The sequence below is a fragment of the Rhynchophorus ferrugineus genome, unplaced genomic scaffold (genome assembly GCF_030347505.1).
Source record: "Rhynchophorus ferrugineus isolate W39M unplaced genomic scaffold, kcgeb_rfMv2 rfM2, whole genome shotgun sequence".
In the NCBI taxonomy this organism is placed as follows: domain Eukaryota; kingdom Metazoa; phylum Arthropoda; class Insecta; order Coleoptera; family Curculionidae; genus Rhynchophorus; species Rhynchophorus ferrugineus.
This window is the reverse complement of record NW_027472581.1, coordinates 32223830-32248603: the sequence shown is the minus strand read 5'-3', so window position 1 is coordinate 32248603 and position 24774 is coordinate 32223830.

The window sequence follows — 24774 nt, the reverse complement described above, 5'->3', positions numbered from 1 at the left end:
CGATTCTGGCTTCTTTTGAAGCGGTAGAAGCTAGTATTTCTGAACGCTCAGAGTATTATCACGTTTAATCACGACTTGAAATGAATTGTTCGTTAAAAGTTTCAAGTGTCTTCCAGTATGTATATGGTTTGCAAAAATCCATATAAACAAATTCAGTGTCTCATTATATTGGGTTTCAAAACTAAACCTCGAGTCAGTCGGCTCTCACATGATAGAGAAAGTAATCGTTTCGTGAACGAATCTATTGGCAGATAAATCTATCGTCAATAAAGGAGCTATATCTCCGAAAATAATTTACATTTTAAAAAACATTAAGGGCATATCCCTAAGAGGCTATATAATAGGAAAATATGAAACAATTTGATTTATAAAAAAGTCTAGGCTAGAATAATTGTTAATTGCTTATGCTGATTCTAAAATATATATAGTAAAGCAAAGATATTAGTATAATTTTACAGAAAAGTAACTAAATTACCTTATTCTGTATGCTTTTTTCTTGCTTCTTGGTTAGTCAAAGTGGTTTGGCGACATGTGACAAAATTTCCATGACATCAAAGCAAGAGATAAACGTATATAGTTTTAAAAACAATGCCCCTTAAGAGAAATTTTGATCAGTAAGAAAAGTTTGATCGGAAAAAGATTCTTCTGCCATCAGTACATATAGAGTTGGGGTTGATGTAATTTGGGATATTGCGACTTTTTCAAAAGAACAATCGTTAACTTCCGAGTGTGCCAATTAATTACTCAGTCAAATCATCTTAGCACGAAACACACAGATAATAAAGCTGCACGTGCCCCATCCGTAGTAACAATAATTTCAAGCACATAAATTAACGGCTAGAGGGCGGAAGACACAGAGACAGGGAGAGAGAGAGAAAGAGAGAAAGCGACAGCCCGCCCCCACCCTTGCTCCCTGCCTCTCTACTGATCCCGCTACTCTGTGCCCGCGCTGGTTATTAAACTATTGCTAACTAAGATTTATCAGAATATAAATTCGACGTGACTGCTGCATTTGAAATATGATTTCGGGCGCGGCGAAACGCCACTTCGCTATAATTATGGCGCAGTTTGTTGCAGACGAGGGACGATTTTGTTTGTTCGCATTGTTCGTTTCGACCTAATCGCTTGTCGTACAAAAATTATATGGCTCTAATGTTATAGCTAACACTTATTCACTCCTGATGATTGCTATCGAGTTGTGTACGAGAATAACGGGCGAAAACACACTTTTTCTCCGATTGACTGTGGTATAAACAATACTGCCTTCAATTCAATCTTATTTTAATCTATATATAAATCGGCTTAGCGAAAATGTTGCCATAATATATGAACAAATATTTAAGGATCAATTTTCATTGGACCTGACCGACCTACTGCACCCTGCCATTTGTCGTTTCTGCTGCACGTAGATCGACTACGGACGTGTAATTCTACGTTATGACGTAAATTTGGCAGCGCAGCGCATAGTTATGGTGGTTATGATTTAGCGATAAAAAACGTATGATCATATAAAGTTACATTTTACATTATTTGAGGGGAAAATAAATTAATGTATCCGTTTTATAGGAAGGCATATTCAGCTATGAAACAAAAACACGACATATGCGAAAATTTAATAACAAGAATCTATAAATAGAATAATATAAACATCAATCAATACATTTTTAATTTTAAGAATTTTAATTAATTTGATATCTGGTGAACTCCGAACAGCTAAGAAAAATGGTTCTTGCTGAAGAGTGGGTAGTAATTGATAAAGTTCTAGATATTAGAGGTAACTATAGAGTTTATTAAGATTTTTCTGTAAGTTTTATTGGTATTAATTTCTCATCCATTTTAGGTTTCATTAGTAAATGCATTTTGTGACAAAATCACAACTAAATACTGCAGGTAATAAATACATTAATTTATGTATTGAGAATTAAAATGAATGTTTTATTTTTTTAATTTTTTGGTAAGTTTTTAGTCCTCATGTGGGAAACAAGGCAAAGTAGAAAGCAGTAGATTGGCTCTCACTCTGGGCAACTTTGGGAGCTGAATATGTTATTCTAAATATTATTAAACTTCTTCAGGCTTCTTACGATGATTCTATTAGCTATGTGTAAGTACGAAATAATAGCCGGTGTTCGTCAAGATGTCGTCTCTCTGACAGACTTGACATTCAATATAATAATATAAACTTCTCGGCTGATTTGATATTCATCGATTATAGCGCTATATTCGCTGGTACGGATATTGAGGCATATAGCATTCCTCATGATATAGTTCATACCGCAGGATCAAATTTATGACAACTCATGGATCGCCGGTTATTGTAAATCTGAACGGATCAGTAATACAGGAGAAAAAAGTTGCATCTGTGGGTGAAGTAATAAGCCGAATCAGCCAAGCTGCAGTAGTTTTTGGTTCTCTAAGATGGTGCTTATGGAATAGCAGAAATATTATATGAAATAATAATAATTAAAATCCGCTTCTTTCGAACGCCTATACCAATTCTTTTGTATGACTCCGAGACTTGAACTCTGTTACCGCCTGACATATGTAAAGTTGAGGTATTTTAGATGCTTAAGGCAAGTTCTGCATGTTTATCACCGATATCATATTAGAGACAAGGTTGTACGATTATGGTGCAACAGTCAGCCTACAGCTGAGGTACAAAGTCCAAAGTTGTTTCGAGAAAAAAGCGTTTTTAGTTTAAAAGGGTCAAAAGCGCTGTTTGCTATAATATGTTTGCTCGCTAATATTTTATTTTTTGCACCTTAATATATACTTGAACTTGTAATCATATTTTTTTATAACTTACCACTATATCTCTAAGAAGATGGTGACACAGTATGGTAGCTTGGCAGCAATCCAATCATTGATCCATTTTTTAACTTCTTCGGTATGTCGAGACCAGAAATTTGGTAAGTGGGTTGGGTGCACTAGAATTTCCCATTTGAGTGAATGTTTCATAATAATACATCATTATATTTTTTCAATTAATGGCACTAGAAGTTTGTAGTTACAGTTCCATTCTATTTTAGTACCTCGTAATATGCTACACCTTGCTGATCCGAATATATGAAGAGCAATACTTTATGGCCATAAATATTACCTTTAGGTGTTGATGGGCTCTCCTGGTTAGTCAAGGAAAATTGGCTTTTTGTGCTTGTGGTCGTCGTAGCAGAACAATTGTCCGTCGTCAGTCACAATACGCTATAGAAAACACTATTTTATGCCAATAACAAATAAAACTGCCATGTGAAAATGGTTTAAAATGATATTTTCAGTTAATCTATTTGGTCATCATTTTCCTTCGTTTTAGATCTTTTGTTTCTTTTTGGTTTTTGTTCAATGAAAATTGCAATTAATTTTCTCTGACATTTTTTGGTCCTCCAGCCCGTTCTTCGTCATCTATATCAAAATCACCTCATCATTTAAATCGTTGAAACCAAAACAGACAATGAGACATGATGAAACAGCATCATCACAAGCTTTTAAAATAGGTTAGTGGTCTTCGGCAGTAGATTTCTTCAAACCAAACAAAAGTAATGAATGTCGAATATGGAACGTTCCATGATTAGTATATCTATTCATTGTATAACTAAATAATACTTAATGGAAAATTATTATTTTATAGAAAATAATGTAACCGCGGGGTTAGATTGTTTAACACTTGATCAATAGTTTTCGATAGTAAAAATACATGCAAGCACCTAATACGATTAAGAATGGCAACACTAAAAGGCCACTTCTGCAATCAAAGATGGCTTATTATTAAATTTCTTTTAACCAATACAGACGAGCATACTTATGTTTGTTATTATGATGTTATGTTTTTCATTAATTACCCTTCATTGTTTTCAAGCGACATGTTACATCGTATACCTGACAAACCTGCAGAACAAGTCGAATCTTACAGGCCTATTTCGCTACTACCTGCAATATCAAAGCTATTTGAGAAACTAATATTTAAACGTGTTAAACATTTGGTAACAATACCATATTTCCAGTTTGGTTTTCGAAATCACCATTCAACCAATTCACAGAGTAACTGGCGGCTATTGAAAGGGCGTTTGAGGAAAAGAAATACTGCCCTGCACTATTCCTGAATGTCTCAAAAGCTTTTGATCGGGTTTGGCATTTGGGATTAATCGGTAAGATGAGCAAATTGTTACCGTGTAACTATTGTCAATCGCTGGAGTTGTGGCGACCGCCACGACCCTTTAGGCCACCACCAATTCACCATCAACAACTACAAAGGTTGGCAACGCCGGTGGATTGGTACCATGCAGTTCTGGAGTATAAAAGGCCATCACGACGACGTCTCGCTCTCTTTTCTTATCACCGTCCCCCTGTAACAGTACCACTTCCACAGCGCTACCGTACTTCCTTCACCTTAACCTAATATCCTGTCCATTCTCCCATCGACCACATGTATCAATCGTAAGTTCGAATAAACAACTTTGATTCAACCAGTGTTTTTAGTTCCCGTGCAAATTCCTTCCAAAAATAGTAGTGAGTGTTCTGACAAATAATCGCAGCGGCAGCCACACATTTCGACCGATCGACCGACCCGACGAACATTCCTACAATTGGTGACCCCGACGTGATCAGAAGTGCCTAACAGGTAAATCAACTCGACAGGTGCTTGACACGTGCATGGAAGGATAGCACGAGGAACAGAACTCATCAACAACACGTGGTCGACGACATCCCACGAGACTAGCCTGATGGACGAAAACCACAGAAGCCCATCATGTATACCAGCAACACATGAGCACCCTCGCATCACGAAACGGGACACGTAACACATTTACAGGTACCCTCAAACAAAGCTAAACGCCTCAAGACGAACGACGTCCTGCTACAGCTCCGATGGCAGCTGATCCCGTAAAACTCCTCGCTCAGGTTGGGATCCCCATCTCATCAGCAGTCCCCGGGCGTGTGTTTGCGTGATTGCGGATGCATTCCGGAACTTGCACCACATATAGGTACGTTCCACGGCTGTTCCACTAGGAGGGGAGTTATGTGGCGACCGCCACGACCCTTTAGGCCACCACCAATTCACCATCAACAACTACAAAGGTTGGCAACGCCGGTGGATTGGTACCATGCAGTTCTGGAGTATAAAAGGCCATCACGACGACGTCTCGCTCTCTTTTCTTATCACCGCCCCCCTGTAACAGTACCACTTCCACAGCGCTACCGTACTTCCTTCACCTTAACCTAATATCCTGTCCATTCTCCCATCGACCACATGTATCAATCGTAAGTTCGAATAAACAACTTTGATTCAACCAGTGTTTTTAGTTCCCGTGCAAATTCCTTCCAAAAATAGTAGTGAGTGTTCTGACAAATAATCGCAGCGGCAGCCACACATTTCGACCGATCGACCGACCCGACGAACATTCCTACAGAGTCATATTTATTCGGAAGAACATTTAGAGTATCCCACGAAATAGCGTTCTCGATATTTAAAAATATCTCGGCTGGAGTTCCACAAGGTAGCGTCTTAGAAACTCTCCTGCACCTGCTCTACACTGCTGGCATTCCAACAACAAAAGAAACACTTCGTGGAACCTTTGCTGACGACACAATTATTATGGCAAAAGATATACCTCTGCTTAGGGTAATAGAAAAAGTGCAAGTGGCAGTCAACAAAATCTACAAATGGACGAAAGATTGGAAAATTCAACTTAATAGCTCCAAATCTGTCCACGTTAATTTTGCATTGAGACGAAATAACAAAAACTTAATTATATCACTCAATGGATGCCTGATTCCTCAAGCAGAATCAGCTAAATACCTTGGAATCCATCTTGACGGTAGATTAAATTGGAAGCATCATGTTAGACAAAAAGCAAGACACATTAGAACCAAAATAAAACAACTATACTGGTTCGTCGGAATATCCTGTCAACTTGATCTAAAATCAAAGAGGTTGATCTATAATACAATTATAAAGCCAATTTGGACCTATGGGGTGCAAATATGGGGTTGCAATAAAAATTTAAATCAACTAGTCATACAACGATGCCAAAACAAGGTTCTTCGAATCATTACCAATGCCTATCGCTACGTAACCAACGAAAAACTGCACTATGACCTGGAAATCAAATGGATTTGCCAAGTTATCCAAGATTTCGCCTTGAAACACGAAAGGAGATTACTAAATCATACTAACGTGGAAGCAATACAACTGCTGGACAGCGCGCAGGATGTTAGGAGATTGAAGCGAACAAAACCATACGAACTTATATAAAGTGTATACATTTAGTGTAAACCATAGCTATAAGTTAATAATTAACAACTAATTATAATTTTATAATTGATGAATACATACTGATATATTTGCTCGCACTCGTCTTGCTTGTTAATTAATCCAAGTACATAGGAAAAGTAGTAATAAATTAATTGTAAATTAAGATTGTACTAAGCGTATCTAATAAAGATGTTATAAAAAAATGTTACATGGTATGTTAATAATAACAATGGTATTTTAATCTAGCGCCATGGAGATTTCCGGATTGATGATGACTGTTCCGGCAAAATTGATCGTACAATGAGACCCAGAACGAGGCCACCAGCCACAATAAAGCGAAAGAAAAGACAACGAACGATATCCGAGAGTCATTTGTATTTTTCATATAAAATTTCGTCGTCTAAATCTCGCAGAGTGGAAGTTTTAAAATGAAAGCGTCGTCGTAATTGTCGACGGAGCGGGAGTGCGGTTTCTTTATTTAGCCTCACAAAGGCGTAAAAACGTGGCTTATCTACGGAGTGGGGTTGTGTCAATTGCGGGAAAACCTAATAAGCACCTTTGACACAGATTACTTCATTATGTTAAAGAGACACTGGCGACTGTACGGCTTTTTGTTGGATGATTCGCCTCGTTTATGTTAGACGTTTCATTTTTTTTTGGGGTATTGTGTACATACTGAAGTGGCGCGTAGCTAATATGAAGATGGTATTATGTAAAATTAGCTTGTTTTTAGTATAATAGTATACTAGGTAGCGTATAATTAGCAGATTAAAAAAAGATCTTTAAAAAATTACGTCATACATCCATATGAATTTATAGTCTATTCAAAACAGTAGTGACACAGGTGACCTGTCAAAACGTCGCAATGTTGCCGCAGCAATTCTGGGGTTTAGTACATTTTCTCTTCTGACGTATAACAAAATTCTAATCTAAATAAAATAATCAAACAAAAATGTTATGTTTTATAATTTATTTTAACATAATAGTACATCTAATGCATATATTATGGAAGAAGTTAAAACTACAAATAATTATACAGCCACAATAATTTATATGTTAGAGTAGTTTTATTATATATACATTGAACTTTTTTCCACACTAGTATAGGTAGAGCTCTAGGCGCTTTTTTAAGTAGTGGTATCTCCCGAAGGCCTAATCCAAACACTTGTGGAATCTATTATCTGTGCATGTTTGTCTTTGTTCTTTTTAGTTCAGGAGAAGGCACATCATCATTAGCTCTAGTTTATAGCCGATATTGATAATAAGTTGAAAATATAGTAGTATATAGAAGTATAGTTCATTTTAGTTGCTGCAGTGAAGAATATTCTGAAAACTTGCTCTTATTATTAGAAATTATTATTCAAATTGATCATTGTCATTATCATTACCACCATCAATCCATAGTCTGCGTTCGGGGAGAGTGTTTATTTCTCAACCGACACGGTACTGTGGGTGCCGCAGGACTTTGAACATCATTCACTAAATTCCACCACAATTGGTCGCAGCTGTTTTGGCTTTAGAGAATGTCAGTTTTCTATTTTTAAATCGTGTTCGATGATTTCAATCCGTGCCCTTTTCGGGATTCGTTGTGTCTACCACCCAAAATGTTGATTTCACTTGTCACTCAACTCAACTGTGTCACATCCAAAAATTGTTTGACGAACCTGTTCAGTAAGGTGTAAAGTATTCAATGAAAAATGAATTATGTTATATCATGAGAACTGCAAGAAGAAAAGGAATAACTAGAGGTATAAATCTAGAGATAGAATAGTATAGAAACTCCTACAACTGGCAGAATTGTTGCTCTGAACTGACAATATAGTATCAAGCAATCCTCTAGTCTACAAGACTCTTATTCTTCTATTATCCGTCTTCTTGAATGATTATCTGATGGTGCTACTGTAGATCCTCCTCAAATTGGGATATAAAAAGAAAAGAAAAGAACTTGAGTTAAAATATAGAAAAATGTATTGGCTAATTGGAAGAAAATCTCAATTAACTATACATAATAAATTACTTCTATATAAACAAATATTAAAACCTATATGGACATACGGAATACAATTATGGGGATGTTCCGCAAAAAGCAACATAAATCTAATACAAGTTTTCCAGAACAAAGTCCTAAGAAGCATCGTAGGTGCACCCAGATATTACCGGACCATTTATTTACATCGAGATCTTCAGATACCGACTGTCAATCAAGAAATTAAAAGAATTGCAAAGAGACATGAGGAGAGACTTCACTCTCATGTTAATTTCGAAGTATTACAACTCTTGGACAACACCAAAACCGGACGCAGACTCAAAAGGACCAAACCATTTGAACTTGTGTAGTGTGTTGTAGTGTAGTGCAGTGAGGTGCATTAGAAAAAACTCAAAGTGTTAAAACAATTATTATTATGTTAGAGACTATGTAGGACTGATGAGTCCTATTAGATATATACCTAGATTTAAGCTATTATAAGGACAAATTGTAGGTTAGTCGGCAACGACTAGTAACAATGTATATAATTATAAAAAAAAAAAAAAAAAAAAAAAATTGGGATATTTGGAATAGACAAGCATATGTCGCAGCGATGTCTATTCACTACTCTCAATTCCCTGTCGGGAATATTTGAATATAATCTCCATATCTGCTCTCATCTTCCCGCAAATATTTCGTGAGACATGTCTTCTTGAAGATATAAAGACATTAAATTTTAGAGGATGAAAAAGCTAAACCAATTGGAATTAAAAATTACTTTTTTGGTCTTATTCTTATTCCTCCTATTCGATTCCATGCAGTAGAATTGAATCGGCTGAGACTGGGACACTGTCTCTAAATAGCTATAGATTTGATACCCTCAAATGCTCCAGTAAGCTTTGAATTTTGTGACTATTTTCCTGTCTCCATTTGCACCTCTTAGACCGAATAACTAAAGGAACACCTTAGTTGGTATAAGAAGTTATAGGTTAATGGGATTTCTGACACAGAGTGACTGATAGACAGACACACTGATTACAAGATTTGACTTAAATGAATCGTTCCCTTAACTACTAGTAGTAACCGTTTTTTTGTATTCAACTGTCGTGTTCCTTCGAGAATTCCTGAATATTATCTCCTTCTTACTTACACCTTAATTACCTGTATATAAAAATATATTTATATATAAATTTATTATGTACATATTCATATTTATGTTTGTACTTGTCATTTGAATATAAGGTCCGTGTCAATGAAGCGAACGAAATGATTAAAAAAAATGGAAGAGCAACATATAAAAAATATCCAGTAGAGGTGGTGTAAACTATTTAGCAGAAGCACAATAACTAGAAAAGTAGAAATGAAAAGAAGAAGAAGACATAATAATCTATGGATCCTCTAAACAAGACTGTATTTAACATGAAAACTCAAAAGCTTAGTCTATTAACCTAAATAGTTGAAATAAGAATCGACTAACTTCAATCTATGGCAGATCTTAGCATATTAAGAGTTTGATTAATCATTCTGGAGAGCAACCAAGAAGTTTAACAGGATAACATCGCTATTATAACTATCTATAAGAGGCATTTCAACTAACGTATATACTCTCAACCATGAACAGACAAATCACGCTATAGCTGATAGTGATAGTCTGTGGACAGTGCCTTAAGGTAGAGTCCCAATAACTCTCTATCATATAAGACATGCCTGTTCTATACTAGTAATATAACTTGTATTATGATAGCTGCCTTCGCGGATATTCAGTATATTTAGAGGCGGTTAAAAACCAACATCACTTAAAAGAGAATAACACAGAAAGAGAAAATAATTGACTGGGCCAAACAAGGACAAATAAATTTAAATGACCGCGAATTTATCTATCAATATATCATTCTATCCTAAAATATATTGCAGATATATGGTACTTAGTGCTAGAAACAGGAATGGTAATAATACCTTCAGTTTGGATGAATTCGATAAGACACATTGAAGAAGAAATCGATAAATTATGGAATTGTGAACAAATGTTAGATAGATTGGAAATTCACAGCTTAGGAAAACTATAGGAAATCTTATTGTAGAGTGTGAAAGATTTATGTTTACAGATATGGGTGTAATTGTTCAGAATGTACATGAGCATTTGATTAAAATGTGTCAAGAGAGAAAGAATAGTAACTGATTTGCAGATATGGTAAATGCATTAAGGAGAATGCAGTGATTAAATCTAGTTTTATCAAGAGAGTTGTATACAGGTATTAACAGAACAAACAAACTAGAAATACAGTGAGATTAAATGATATGCTCTCTAATAGGTGGACTAGGCCTACAAACATTATGCAACTACAAACGCGCCAACTCTAATTCATAGGTGGTATGGAAAAGAGCTCAATGTAAATATAATCAAATACAACCCTAACGTACAAACTATTGTAACTGTGTACTTAATTGTAGTTTTAAGTCTTTTAATAATATATGTTTTAGATATATTATAATGGTAAAATTAATTATATTTTACAACAGTATTTTTGTTTAATTATTTTATTTAGATTAGAATTTTGTTGTATGTCAACGCGTTGATACGGCAACATTGCGCGGTCTTGACGTCACAAAATTAGATGACGTATATACAAAATAACTTTGTATAGACTATAGCTACAATGGCTCGAAGACAATCCAAAATATTAATATATAATAATATTTCAAATTATAATCAAATGTTAAAATTAATATGGCTATATGGTATATACTAATGGCGTTGCACCCTTGGCAATAGTTCAAGGAATGTTCAAATATTTTTGTTGCATAAGAAGGAGTTTTGCATGAAACAATATGATGTCAGGCTACAAGCCCATGAAAATTCAAAGGAAATGTACAAGAACGTCTTGTTTATTTATCAGATTTGGCAATATGTTATTATGGATATTTTTAGAACTCAAAAACATTTATTGAGGTTGTAGGAATGTTCGTCGGGTCGGTCGGTCGGAATGAATGGCTGTCGACGCGATTGCTTGTCCGAACACTTACTACTTGGAAGGAATTTGCATGAGAACTACACTTGCAAACACTGGTTGAATAAATACTTGTTTATTTTAACTTGAATGATACATGTGGTCGATGGGAGAATTGACAGGATATTAGGTTAAGGTTAAGAACAGGATATTATAAGTAAAAGAAGTACGGTAGCGCTGTGGAAGTGGTACTGTTACAAGGGGTTGGAGAGAAGAAAAGAAAGCGAGACATCGTCGTGATGGTCTTTTATAGCATGGAACTGCATGGTACCAATCCACCGGCGTTGCCAACCTCTGAACTTGTAGGTGAAGGCGTGGTGGCCTAAAGGGTCGTGGCGGTCGCCAAAACGTAAAGGCTGCAGTTAGTACAACATATTGATATTAAGATTTACTTGTATAATTTTTTCAAACAGTAGTATAAACGATTTTAAACTATATTATGGAATATTGTTTAATAATTACTCTGAGTATACTTACTTACTAAAAAATCGAACTGAACTATACTGGAATAAACCAATTCGGCGTCATACATAAAGCAGGAAAAATCGCTCCGATTTCGAAAATCATAGGCGGCCAGCGATTAAAACCGGCCAGCGGCTCGTGTTTATTTACTATTTTTGCTTTTAATTTGCAGCGAAATTAATCGCTTAGATTTAACGGGAACATATGGGCGGAATGAATTTTAAATTCGCATAATTCTCATTATTTGGCGCCTTCCTTTTTTTGTTCGGGTGGGTGGGGGTAAAAATAAACCGAATTCGTCCTGCCCCATAACAACATTTCGAATAAAAAACAAATTGCTGCGAAACGCATTCATCATCGCTACGAGGCACTTGCACGCGGATGGAACAAAAACAGTGTTCCCGTTTAAAACAAAACACATTTTTTTAAAGGGTAATGCCGGAGTAATTTTGTTTTGTTTGTCCTAGAAAATTTTACGCCGTGGTTTCGAGAGGGTGTTAATATGGTGGAAAATATAATTGAACGAATTCATAGAAATACCTCGTGACGTGGTTATTAGCTTCGTGTAGGAGTCACATGCTGCAGTTTTTATGGAGTGGAAATTTGTGAAATTATTTAACAACTTGGATGAATTATTTGTTCACTAAATTTTATTTTATTTAAAATGTTTATTATATGTTGTGAGCATGTTTAAATTATGCAATTATTATAATTTTATACATTTAAATTATCTCATGTATATAATATTTAATTGTTCCTCGTTAGTTTCGCTTAAATTTGAAAATAGCTGGTCTGTGTTGACCAATTTAGGTTTAGACATATTTGTGAAAGTCTAATGAAGACTAAAAACAAACATGGAATAATTCCGAGAAATAATAGTAAGTACAATAATTTTCCCATTTTCTAAGATTCACATTTTTGCCACAAAAGATCGATATGTTTCCATTCAAGATAATTTGTCATCACTGACTTTTAATGTTATACCAAGATTTATATTTCATACAAATGTAAATATTTTTATTGGTGTATCGATTTGATTACGTCAAATAGAGTTGAAATATATAGTGTCTGTTCATGGTAAAGTCACAGATTTAGCACTTGGGAGTTTTCTTTGCTTTTATTATTAACAATGCCTAGTAGAAGATACCTTAACTTAGCTCCTTGTGTGCTATTCGTACTGATGATCAGCGAGAGACTGAAAATGATCGGATGAATAGTCGTATTGGTACGTAACAACTGCGTTGTATTGGAAATGAAATGGATCGGTATAGAATGTAACGACTTCATTCATATCAAACACAACAACGAGAACGAGACAATGAAATCGGGCGATTCCGCAAACACTGCCTTCCTGTGATCCAGGAACAAGCACTATTCTACTATGACCAGCATATGATCCAGAAGCAGATTATGGTTCCAACAAATTAGTTACAATTGGGTAAATGAAAATCGTTATGGGTCTTTGTCTGTGTCGGTGAAAAAGTAAAATTGCCACAAAAACTTAACCGTTGCTTTCAAATAAAGTTTTTTGACTCAGCGCATATTGTACAAGACAATTTTATGCCAACTTTCAAGGAATAATTCAATACCATAAGTACCATACCATAAGTTTATTTGGTAATACGAGGGTTGTTTAAATATGATCGAGACAAATACCCGGACACGTTTATTTAATATTGAAAAAATTTACAAAATGAACAGTTTTTCTAGGTATTTCCCCTCACTAGTTATGTATTTTGTCTATCTTTCCGGAAGCTTTTTGATGCCGATATCGAAGAATTCCTTTTGCTCGAAATTCAACAATTTAGGAACCCATCGCGCCGTTATTTTGCGATATTGAAGGTGATCGTATATGATAGACTCTACACTATCAATACTGATGTCGAGTTTAGCCGAAATGTCTCGAATATTCACCCTACGGGTCTCCAAAATAAGTTATTCTACGCGGCGAATGTTGTCTAGTGTAATGCTGGTTCGCGGTCGACGATGATGCGGCTCATTCTAGACGGTTTCGCGGCCGTCCTTGAATGCTTCGGTCCATTTAAACACGGCAGCCCTACTCAGGGACTCACTACCAAACTGATTTCGTAAACGCAGAAAAATTTACGTCTTTTTAACGCCTCCCACACTAAAAAACGAATGACTATACGTTGCGCTACGGCGGTCAGCACTTGACGTTCACTCATGATGCAACAACAATTATTATCCAAGAACTACAAACGTTTCTTCACTAGAACAAAGATTTAGTCAATATATTTAAAATGGCGTTGGATCGGATGTTTTTTATAGCCATAATATAGTTAACAGATCTGGTGAAACATTTGCCGATGAGTACGCGAGGTGGTTTAATTCACCGGCGTTCGACGAAATTATTATTGTTGTCAGAGAGTCAAAAGTCACATCAAAAGGCCATCTTCATTAAAATGAGGAAGCAATCGAAGCAGTACGCGATAGTAATTAAAGGTCAAATGAAAGTGGGAACTTTAAGAAAAGAAATATTAAAAATAGATACGTGAACTAATTGAAAATTATTCTAGGTTTATTCGAAATCTGAAAGAATAACTGTCAAGAGCGAAATCAGGCGAATCAGATGTTTATCAAGTTTCATAATTCGAGTACAAGTTAGTGCAGAATAATAAGAAGAAATTAGTTCTCTTCTATTGGTAAAAACTCAAGACAAACAGCAAGAAATAGTTATATCGTTCTATCATTCTCGGACATGCTATTGGAGACAATGGGGAAGAAACAACCACAAAGTTGAAACACGCAAGTAATAATAGTGACCCAGACAAAAAAGTCAATGCCAGAAATCAGTGCATATTGAATTCACTTACAACCAAAATGTGTATATACCAATACATGAACGAATATTACTTTTATCCCATACGGTAACAACGCTAAGTATTTTGGGATGAATCCTGATGCAAAACATCGTTGGAAGGAGCATATTAAGCACAAAAGAAAATAACTTTGGAAGAAAATGTAAATTATCTATACTAAAATCTATATGGATCTATGGAATTAATTATGCGGGTGTTCTCCGAGAAGTAATATCAACATAATACAAGTATTTCAAAATTAATTACTGAGAAGTATTGTGGATGCATTCAGATAGTTCTTACACTGAGACCTTTGGATTCCAACTAGCATATAGGAAATTAAGAGATTCATAACAAGACATGACTCTTGGATACACTTAATTAGGAAGCAAACTCAAGAGTGTACTTAATGGTCAAAATACTGAAAATTGCTATGAACTTTTACTAAATTTTATTTTATTAGAGAGTGAGTAAACGCTAATTGCTTTTCATAGCTAAGTACTTAGTTTTAAGTCAGTGTAGAGACAATTTGTAGGTTAGTCAGCAACGACAATAAAAAAAAAGTAAACTAGTATAATTTCCAATGTATTTTAGAGTATTTTGAAGGAAATAGAACGTAATCTTCAACCAATTATATAACGGATTTCCTTAAGGAAGCCATTCGTGTTGAAAGGGTCGGGTGAACCCTTTGAACAGATAATTATACTCTCACATATGTGGCGGTCGCGAAGTTAATTATATACAAGTTTCACTTTACTACCGGTAACAAAGTCGCAATTTTTGGCCCTTTCGAAAGAAATAACTGTATGGTAAGTTTTGGTAGCTTTTAGCTCGGATTCTTGTTTGCGATTATCCAATTAAACCATTTTGGGGACTGGCGACACTTTTGCTCGCATGAAATTTTACCGCTTTTTCGATCTGCAACCGCAAAGCGTTGTTTCGATCGATTAATTCGGTTTGGAGATATTTTTGTTTCATTATGTCGATAGAAACAGAAAGAAAGTAAATGTAGTGAATTGTATAGGGTGAAGCATTTCATTATATCTTTGTGATACTATTACATACACACCATAAGCAGTATGTATTTTGAAATAATGCGTATTATATATACTTATAGAATTATTTCGCCACTTTCAGTAAAATGCTTGGATAGAATACGATATATCTCGTGTTGCTAGTTTTTCACCCAACTTTAAAAAATTATGACATTCTTACTTTTATGGCGACCCTCTTTGTTAACTCTAAATGAATACAAACTGAGTTCATAACTATATATATATATATATATATATACATTATAGTAGAAAAGTCAATTGTACGAATTATTTATAATATTATTAATTACACTAATTTCATTTGATTATCGAGTTAATTAACGGAACGATAAAATATTTTAATTATATAACCAACACAGAATACACAGGTATAGAGAGAGAAGCCAAATAGTAGCGATCTATGTTCCGGTTGTTTTTATAATGTAACTTCTATTGCGTTTATGGTAAAAATAATTTATTTAAATGTAGAAACCGAACGAAAATGTTGGTAAACCGTAATAAACCCCTACATAAGTTCAGGAAGGATCGATATTGGCATTTCAGATCGAATGATTGGAGACTTAAATATGGAAGAGATTTTCCTAGCCAAGATACAAATGTAATAATATATTTAATTGTGACTTGAATAGTAAGTATTTCATTATACTCGACGTATATTCACGAATTGAAATATATTTTGCAGATTTATGACCAGTAAATTAATCTAGAATTGAGATATTTTTATATTAATCTCTTAGAACGTCAACAATCTGCTCGTGGGCAATAAGTATTATTATATGAATTCCGTTAGATAATATAACCATCCTAATGTAGTACATCCTATACATGTAGAAGATCACTTCAGTAAGTGATCTACTGTACAACTTATAATCTAAATCTTATTCTAGCTGTCTATCCTAACTAATTCTAAAGACTATTCTAACTTATTCTAGAGATTATTAAATCTCACTCTATGTGTCTATTAGTTAGTTCGTATGGTAGTTTGCGTTTGAGCCTACGCACCTCACTGTCATCGCGCACATTTAACATGACTGTTTGGCGAGTTTATTGGGATCCACTAATAGTCTTTCATAGTACTTCCTACTAGCACTTCTACTCACACTCGTTATGGGTTCTAAGAGGATATCGCGTTGAATCAATTTGATGGACACGTAATATGAGGTAGAATAGAGATGAAAATAAGTATAACTTTCAGATATCAGACGGGTTTGATCATTAAGAACTGCTGAACTTGACGTATATAATTGAATTTAAATATATAATGTGTTTATTCACAGACTCTTTTCTTTTCTATATTTACTTTACTTTTGGGAATATTTCTTCATTATTCTGTTGTTGTATTTAAAGAATCTGTTTGAATTCACTGGTAAATATTGATGTTTTAAAACTAAAAACTAACATGGTGTCTTCGAACGAGTTTTCTGAAATGTGGAATATCTAGAGGTCTAGTTGAGCTAAATTAGGCAAATTTAAAAACGAAATAATATGAGTTGAATATACGAAGAATAAATACAAAAATGCATGCTAGGGATATAATTCTCTTTTAGTGTTTTTAAACGTTGCGTCCGATACTTTCAAAACCATAAAATATTTTTTTTAATATTTATATTTTAAATTTAATATTAATAAAGGATTTGAATCGTTGTTACAATATTGTTAGTATGTTATGTATTATAAAAATCGAGTTACCACATGTAATGTAAGCTTCCATTTATTTCTGTTTTTTAATACTTTGTCCTTTTTTGTTTTTACCTTGTTTGTCTATGCGAAAATTTCATTTTGCCTCTTTCTCTTCCCTTTATACATTCTTAGATTTTTATTTCGTTCAACAATAATTGTTCAAGAACAATTCTTTGCCAATAAATCTAAAGTACTTGTTCATTGAGTAGCATCATTTTGTCGTATTTTCGATTTTATTGTTTATATTTTTATAATTTAGATTATTGCTTTTTTATGGATTTTATCAATAAGTAGTGAAATCCAGCCACCATAAATTCATAATGTGGTGTCAAATTTCGTTAGAGGGTATTTATTAGTTACTGTAGTTATTATCTTACTATAATTTATCTTACTATAATTTATTTTACTATAATTTATCTTATTATATCTATGCAATTGGTTTTCATAGATAATTCTGTATTTAAATAATCAGCAATTATTTGCAACAATTTGTAAGTATGCTCTCATTAGCATTATCATTAGAGAAACAAATGATGATCTCCAACTTGATCACTGGCCAGTCGGTAGGTTTAATATCGAAGACCATGGTTCGGAGCCCACATTAAACAGTAGTTCCAGTTCAGATAAACCCTAGTTGGTTAAAAGGAGACTTTATAATATATTTATAATATAATATTTAAATTTTGTCATTCTGATTTTTTTATTAAGGAACTTAATATAACATTAACATATGCTTAATAAAAATATTTAAATGAAAATTTTAAAAATCATTATATTTGTATTTTATACTCCTTTTTACTGTTTATCTGGACCGGATATATAATTTATCGAAGGCTTCGAACTACGATTCTTGGAATTAGGCTCGACAATTATCAAGTAACCAACTCAGGCATCCAAGAAAACATCTAGTTTTATTCAGATTTGTTAATGGCCTGACAAGGATAGTTGCTCCTCACAAACAACCACAAAAATGAATTATTATCAATACCCATGCCTTGAACGTCATACGAATATGCAATTTACACATCATTGAGATATTTTACTATTGTTATATGATGAGTTAATATAAAAATATATAAGCCTATAAATAATCCAAGATCTGAAATGAAATATGATTGAAAACATTAATCCTGTTTTGTTTTCATTGTCTGTAATTTCTTTTTCTGCGTCGATACGTTCGTTTGAATCTTTAACGTGATTTTCCGAAACTTTTCCGCGACTCCGGAAAGTTTTTTCCGCCGTCCAGAGGTGCGAAGGGATGATTCTCGAGCCAGACTTATCAAACAGAATTATGAAAGCGCCTCTGAATCGACTTAACTTGCTGCTGATGCTTCTCCAGTCGGAATAAGAGTCCGTTGTTGACGGAAGGCGATTTTAATCGCCCCCCACACCAAGCTCTAAATTATTTACAAAGGCTCGGTTGATTCCGCAGGGAAAAGTTCGAAAAATGTTTCTTTTTTTTCTGGTGGGGGTCTTTTTAACCGTGAAAATATCGTTTCGGATACGGAATTTAAAGTTCGTAGCTTTTATTGTTGTTTTGTCAAGGCTGTTTCGATACAACTGGATATCAGTGTTAAAATAATAATTCTGCTTGATATAATAAAATTTGTTGTAGTTAAACATTAAATATTAAACATTAAACATTTTAACATTTAGAAATGGGTACAGTACTTCCTTGATCTTCAGTGATCTATTTCTCACAAAATAGCAGTCATTAAGAGTTTGCTTCAATGTATTTTATTTAATTAAAAATAGAATAATAAAAATTACCGTATTTGATTATTTAGTTTGAAAAAGGGTTATTAAAGATCATCATATTGCAGCACATAGATATATAAATCAAGCAAATGTGTCAACGGCAATCGAGGAAGATTAATGATGACAGGTTGGCGAGTCATTGAAAGTTCGCTTAAAACATCCGATGAACATCATATGGTGAGTACAGAGTTGAACGAAGCGAACGTTCGGGATCTGCGCGAAGATTCGGTGAAAATATCTTCGTTCGCGGTGATCGAAATCATTCCGCGGCGCGTTTCGTTCTTCTTGGAAAGTTTCGGTCTGCAAAAATCATTTGACGGTTTTCATCGTTTGGTTCGGAGTCCTATATTCCTTTGTTTATTACCATACTTTTCACAATGGCATGCCAAAATAAAATGTTTTGTGAATCATTTTTCGACAGTACGTCTAATGTTCTTTTCCTAAAAAATAATATATACCGTCTAATCGTTTTTTTAAAGAGTATCAAATTATTGTAAGTATGGTGGTAACATAATAAAGAAAGTTATAATAAGGAAGAAAACACGAATAATATTGAAATTCACCTTGTTTGAAGTGTATGGTGAGAATATAACATAAAACTGTTATGCTTTTACGTGAAGAGATTTCAAACATATTATTATTACCGACCTTTCTAAAGCCAAATTGAATGATTTGGTTATGCACACAGCTAATCATGTTATTAACGTTAATCATGTCGAAACAATTTGTCTTGTGGTGTTTTTTGTTTTATGAGGTATCATCATTCAGGCAATCCTTCAAATTTGAGGGAAATGGTACCATCTTAGCTTGTTTTATTCATTATAATTTTTTATCAATACTGACAAATTCTTATTAAAGTAATAACACGTAGGTTAAACTGGCGTTTTTGGTTACGACGCAAAAAACCTCACTGTAAAAGAATATCGCTGGATGAACCTAAGATACCCATAATACTAGAATTGTGAATTTTTATATTTATGTGTTTTGGTTGCTTTTGTAATGTGCTACTATATTTATTGGATACTGGATAAATTCGAGATATTGTAATATTTTGCAGAAAAGTATTTTAAAAGACTCTTCAAATAAAAAGCAAAAGGGTTGTTTATTTTCTCAAACGCATTTTATCCCCTGGGATATAAAGGCGTTTAAGCTAACGTTTTAGCCTAGTTCTTGAAACAGTTGTTGGATTCGATTTTCAGAATGGCCTTTAAAGTCCTCTTCAACTCTAATGTCCTCAATCGACTCAAGACAATGCTGTTGAGGTGTTTTTTTTTAATTTAGGGAATAAATAGAAATACGGCGGAGCTAAGGAAAACGACCGTTGCGTAATGGCCAGAGTCAAGGTTTTTATTAAAATCGTCTTAAGAATACAGTGCTTTGTGAAAAAGTATACTACGATAAAATACCTGGGGTCATCGGCCTATAATTTCGATTTCTGTTGTAATTTAATTAATTGTTGATTAAATGTTGTAATTTGCTATCACACATTTTATTTCTCACTATTTTTTATCACAATAATATTAAACATTTTACAGAGATTCCATTTGTTTGTCCATATAATCGTAGCCAATGAGGTTATATTGACGTTGTTGTCATAGGTCAATTTTCATAGGACTGGAATATTAAAAAAATAATTGATTAATCGACAAACGCTATTAAATATATCTCGTAAATATGTAGTTAATATACAATAAATATTAGTAACTTTAACAAGTGTGGTAGTAATTAAAATATGTATATAACTATATAATATATAATATATAATTCTTCATCATTGTTTTATTGCAATTACTCAATGTATTCCTTAACATAGCTAAGTGGAGTCATATCAATTCAAACATCAGTACCAACAAAGTAGGTGTTGATTGGTGTTCAGTTAGCGGGAGTGTCTCTGACAAAAACAGTTGAATTTTTTTATATTAATCTCCTAGAACGTCAACAATCTGCCCGTGGGCAATAAGTATTATTATATTATTTCAGTTATATAATATAAATATCCTGAACTGTAGAAGATCACTCAGTAGGTGATCTAGTGTACAACTTATAATCTAAATCTTATTCTAGATTCTATTGTCGATTGCACTGAAAGATTAAGACTGTTAATGAATGTTTTCAAAATTACTTTATATATATATATATATATATATATATATATATATATATATATATATATATATACATATATAATATAATAAAGTTAAAATAAATTGAAACAATTAATATTTTGTGTGTTGTTATTTTCACATTCCGTCATCACCTTTTACAGCTCTCCACCCTGATGAAAAAAAAGTAGTGAGATAAAGGAAAAAGTATTCAAAAGTATTGAATAAGCGAGAAAACGAATACTTTTGAACAATTTTTTCATATTCTCAATACTGTTTCTTAATTAGGGCGTGCCTTTCATATATTTCACATTTCGTATCGTAAGATATAATTTTATATTCTAGAAATAATTCGTATGGCCAAACAACGTAAATATATATATATATATATATATATATATATATATATATATATATATATATATCTTAGAATCAATGCAGATGCATATGCTGCTAGCAGTAAATGTCCACAGCTGCAAAAGTTCAAATATTCTAATCCATGGATTCCTATAGTAATATTTGAAATAGCATTTATAAATAAAATACTATTATATGCGTTAAGGGATAGTACAAATTGTGTTAGTTCCTTTAAATCGAAAATATTGTTTCCCAATAATAAAAATATTGACACGAGAACGAAATAGTTATTGGATTAGAGCAACTTTTATTGGGTTACGATCAAACACGAAACAAACTACATTATAAGGTTTCTAATATCAACAGTGGGCCCGCGACACGAACCGAATACCAACTATTTCTATCAATTTCGGAACGAACGGGGGCCCGGCTTCTTCTATTTCCTCCGATTCCGATTTGTTGCCACCTTTTCTCGTCTCGGTCACTTGAAATTCACGAATGGCATCAGATATTTATTGTAGCGAACGCCGTCTCGATGCGAGAGAAGAACATAAGCAAACAGACCAACTTATTTAGGAGTAGTTTGATAGAGATCAGTCGATTTATTATCATCCGTTAGAGCCTGTTTTGAATATGAGTTTAATAACATTTCTAATGAAACGTAATTCGAATATAGGAGACAACATACAATTTAGACAATACTTGAATAATTACTAGTAGCCATTTCTAACAAAGAGAAATTTTATCGATTGCTTCTTTCAGTCTCTTTCAGATTATTAAATACTAAAGGTATTTGTGTTTTAACATTTACTTGATATGGAAATATATCTTCATATTATCGAAGAATAATTATGGTATTCTTAATATTGCAAATTAAATATATACCAGTGAAGCGTAATCACTTAAATAACAGGTCAATTTTAAAGTCCCCGGCCTGACACATAGATGACGCTACTAGAATTTAATCCATATGTTTTTTAGTTAGCCCTAACTCCCAAAAGATGCGTGTATAAATTCGACAGCTGTCGCATGACTAGTTTGTGAATTATAGCATTTTGAGTTAAGCAATTTTGTAATTGTGAAAATTCGCGTACTGATAAAATATTGCTTTTTGAAGGGAAAACATACAGTTGAAGCAAAAAATTGTCTTGATGCCGAGTTTCCGGACACTGCCCCAGTAAAATCAACCATCAAGGCTTGGTATGCTAAGTTTAGACGTGGTGAAATGAGCACAGAAAACGGTGAACGCAGTGGACGCTCTGTGCAAAGTGGGTGCCGCGCGAGCTCACTTTTAACCAAAAACAACGACCAGTTGATGATTCGAAGCAGTGTTTTAAGATGATCAAGCGTAATAAACCCGCGTTTCTGCATTGATATGAGACAATGGATGAATCATGGCTACATCATTTCACTCCGAAGTCCAATCGACAGTGATCCGAGTGGACTGCATACGATGCACCCGTTTCAAAGCGTGGGAAAGGGCAACAGTCGGCTAGCGGGGTTATGACGCCTCTATTTGATTGTATAACTATCACATAGCGTTATTGGACCGTTTCGAAAGACGAAATGACTGAAAAACGGCCGCATTTGAAGAAAAAGAAAGTGCTGCATTCACCATCATCGCTTATACACTGTGTCACAAGTCAATGAAAACAATGGCAAAAATCCATGAATTAGGCTTCGAGTTGCTTCCTCATCCACCGTATTCTCCAGATCTGACCCCCAGCGACTATTTCTTGTTCTCAGATCTCAAAAAAATGCTCGCTGGGAAGAAATATTCGTCCAATCCTGAGGTGATCAAGGTGATCCTGAGGCCGAAACTGACACCTATTTTTAAAGAAAGGACAAATCGTACTACAAAAATGGCATCGAAAAGTTGGAGGTAATGTGTAATATGTAATATGTTAAAATATGTTTATGTATGGTAGTATATATATTCCATGGTACTTTTCTGGTAGGTATTCTATGGTAGGCATTACTATGGTGGACTTCAATTGACCTGTTATTTTAGAATAAAATTGGTATAAAGTGTTTTTTTCAAATTTTTATCTGTGATATTTTACTATATTGTAAAGTAATTTTTATATTTATTTATATTAGTTGCAATCGATGGCGATTTCCCATAATGGTTTAATTCTCTTTCAAGTTGCGATTCCCTATACACTCTATTGGGTTACAAAAATCAAGATTTTAATAGCCTTTAACCTTACAATAACTTTACCAAAATAATGTTCTTTGTAGCATTGCTAAAGCGCCATAGTACATTAGAAATGAGATTATCCACCAAAGTATAAGCCAAAATGCATCTAGAGACAATAAAATACATACAAGACAAAAGTGGACATATCCAGAGGTTGAAGAGACAAACAAACTTTGAACTAATATAGTTATGGGTGAAAACTGTGCCGTGTTTTAAAACTATGTTTAGTTCACCAGTGGGGTTAGGTCTGAAATCTTATGTCTAAACATTAAGAACAACATGAAGAAAAAATACTGGATAGTTGTAGTTAATAACTAATTATTTCTCAGCCATGTGCTTTTACGTAAAAAAATCTAAATATAGTACATGTTTTTAATTTAAAATTAAAAGTAATATCTTTGTTTTATTAAGTTAACTAATCTGGAATCACGTCAAAAATAAAGTCAAATAAAATATTATACAACTTAATGTAGAGTAAATTCAATTATAATTTTGCGGGAAGCAGGTGTAGGAGGGTCAAGCCAATATTGAAATTGCGGACGGAGCACTCCCTTCGGACCCGATGGTCTAGATTTCTGTGGCCAGAGGTCGCTCAGATCTCAGCTGTCCCTAAGTAATTGCTCATTTCGACTGGTACAGTCATGTTTCGCATAGTTTCTCGATAGATGACCCGCTCTACAATGCCGCGGTTAATAACGTGGCTCCGTGTTCACTGAAGGAGGACCTTTTCACTCTGCTATTTGAAGTTCGTCGGAATATGTCTTTTATACGGCGTTTATTGATATCCAGATGAATTGGCACAAGAACCGGTAGAATAATTTTACAGTTAAATACCAATTTATGTTGAAATAATTTATGAAAGGAATAATAGAGAGTCTACTGGAAAGGAAATTTTGCATTTTTATTAATTGAAATATAATCGGCGACAGTTTCTCAACAGACACAAAACTGAGACTCTTAACACAAATCTGCGAAAGAAAATTTTAAAAGCTGTTTAGGTTTGTTGATGTAATGTTTATGTTTCTGGGTGTGTTGAATCCAAAAATGACTTCATTTTTGTCCTAGGAAAAAACGTTTCTTGAAAATTTGAGTAAATTTGTTAAACCAGTTACTACATTAA